The sequence below is a fragment of the Trypanosoma cruzi genome, genomic scaffold (genome assembly GCF_000209065.1).
Source record: "Trypanosoma cruzi strain CL Brener 1047053516803 genomic scaffold, whole genome shotgun sequence".
Taxonomy (NCBI): domain Eukaryota; phylum Euglenozoa; class Kinetoplastea; order Trypanosomatida; family Trypanosomatidae; genus Trypanosoma; species Trypanosoma cruzi.
In genome coordinates this window covers 119,133-121,851 of record NW_001849486.1, presented here as the reverse complement: position 1 = coordinate 121,851, position 2,719 = coordinate 119,133, and the positions used below count along the sequence as shown (strand labels likewise).

Here is a 2,719-nt window from a genome sequence, read left to right as displayed (position 1 = left end):
TCGCATTGTGCACAGACTCGTACAATCCCTCCAGTTTCTCCGGTGCGCTCGTCGTCGTTGGGTTCCTCACCTCCTCAGCAGCTGCATTCAAGAAATGTTTATTGGAGTTATGAACAGCTGCTTTTACCTCCGCAGCAGCCAATGACCACCCCGGTAGATTGTTGACACCCTTATCGCAAAGCTTGCGTATATCCTCATCGAAGATCACTTCACCCTTTACAGCTCGCCTCATACTCAAATAACGACCTGATGCCTGTATCTCGTTCAACGCTCCTTTATCACGGATATACTTCGTGGGGTCATTGAAAAACTCCTCCGGCAAAACATCCCGTTTGGTGTCCACAACGCCCCTGCCGTCCAGTTCCCTCGTAAGAAAGTCGTTCAGCTTCATTACGTTGACGCGGACTGTTCCTTAAACAGTACGTCTTCGATATTAGTGGAAATGGTAAATTTCATTTCCTGCGTTCGTCTTAGCCTTTCCTCTGCCTCCCGCCTCGCTTCTGTCAGTACCTGCGTGAGTACTCCGTTTGGTTTTCTCCTTGCAGGAGGAGTGATCGTATCCTTTTCTTTCATAGTCCCTACGTTGCCCAAGAGAGAGCACACCTTCGTGAAGAGGCTTAGTAATGGCCTCCAGCGCTTGGTGCGCAGTTAAGTTAAGAATTTCCTCAAGAAGCCGCTGGTCTTGTAAGTAGTCATCCGGCTTCTGAGCAAATACTTCCATCGTCACATTGCAGTCTTTCATCAACAGCCGCCCTGCCGCCAACATAATTCCAAAGGAAATCACTCAGCCTCATGTTGGTGCTGCTCATGGTCCACTGCGGCCATACTTCACTCCCCATCACATGTCGAGCCGCAGCGTCGGAACCATCACGAGAGCCACGGCGAGGTGCCATCACAACACCCGTGTGGTGAAGCGCCCCACTCGCACCACGCAACTGCGGCCAGCAGATGCCGCTGGCTCCAAAGGACAGTCGCGGCTGTTTCCTCCCGCAGTCCCAATGGCGTTGGGCGTGGCACTCGCACGGCTCGGTGGTCGGTGCGCCATGCAGCCGCACTGCAACGCCTGTCGGTGAGGCAGCCGAGACGTGCAACCAACCACAACACCGCCACACCATCGCCTTTTTTTATTTTGTTTTATTCACGTTGTCCGTCTGTTTGCCCCATCACCGACATCAAAAACAAGTGCACACCTTCAAAAAGGGAAGGAACAAAAAGAAAAGGAGGCACGATCCCACCGTTCCACCGCGGGCCAACACTCTCCTCCACCCACCACCATCGCCGCGCAGGGGACCGCAGTCACATCGCAGAGTCAACACCACAATGTGCACCACACCATCGTGCAGCGAACGATGGGCGAGACGCGGCCACGCATCGCCCCGCTCCATTTTCCCACCTCTCAAGTATTGTGTGCCCGCACAAAGTAGCAAACAGAATCAGAGCGCACACAAACCCAATCAACACCCTCACTCGCTAAACCAAATTATTCGCATGGAGTGACAACATTTGGGGACACACCAGAAGTAGCAGGCCGCACGGAATTTCCCTGCCAACACCGCGAAGAGACACAACAACTCTGCGAATTAAAGTGGCAGCCCCTCGGTGTTGCCCGCAGCTCACATGGCAGGGCAAATTCCACGCACGCATAGTTCCAGATTCCTCGCTGTTTGAGTGGCCAACAGAACATGTGAAAAAAATACGTGCGCGCAAGATGGAATTAAATATGTGAAATGTCGGCCTGCTTTGTTTGATGGCGTTGGCGAGCAGTCCCACACAATCCAATCAAAGTGGCACGCCGGACAGAATGGCGTCAGCCAATAATAAACAAAAATAATTGCGCCAATGCAAAAAGCAGCAGAAATTCGGGTTTTACCCCCGAATTCGGAAACGGTAGTGGCATGAGAGTGTGCGTGTGTGCAAGACCCTTCGTGGGACGGTGCTCCCCAATCCCGCCGTGCCCTGACAAAAAAGGGCAACAGAAAAAAAAAAAGAGGAGCACACTCTCCAGAAAAGGAGCGACGGTTGGGCAGTCAACCCCCGTTCCTTCTCACGTGGCATCCACATATGTGCACTCCATCTAAAACACGTACCTCACTGGACGCCGCATGCATGAAGTGTGGTTTCTTCACCCGCAATACGTTTTTCCTCACGCAAACAACCAAAATAATAATAATAATAATGGCCATTGCGCAGATCCACTCAGGGGAAGCAATCGGAACAGACACGAGTGGGGCCAGGGATCATACCAAAAAAATATATCTAAAAAGGAGGGGGCAATAACTGCTCCAAGCCACAGAATCGTGCAGTGTCCATCCCTCTTCCTCTGAATTCAAGACCTCCTCAACAGAACAAATGCAACAGACACATGCGCAGCACAATATCTTTCGCTATCCCGCGTTAAATCTTACTTCCCATGCGTGCCACGGCGGTGGTTGCGTTAAACCTGGGATGACTCCAAAATATCAAACGCCATGCTGTGGAGAGTGGATGCTTGACAAATGTGCCCGCGTCAGCGTATAGCACGAAATGGCACCAAAAATAAAAAACTATTCGCGACTCAACCTACCCGTGTGTGACCGCAACAAAGCAACACTGAGACATGTGTGGAGCAACGCAAAAAAGAAAAAAAAAAAGAGAGAAGAAAATAATAATGGAATAATCCACAAAAACATATCAATATATAAATGCACAAAAAATACATCAACCCGCAAAGTTTCCGTCA

At 50.7% G+C, this 2,719-nt stretch overlaps 1 pseudogene, besides 1 other annotated feature; it reads right to left on the bottom strand.

The window, feature by feature from the left end:
- Tc00.1047053510641.10 lies at positions 1–1,012 on the bottom strand (annotated as a pseudogene; the record flags this gene model as incomplete).
- Positions 1–2,719: a sequence feature (areas not merged during assembly with more than two copies in the genome that could not be assigned to a particular haplotype).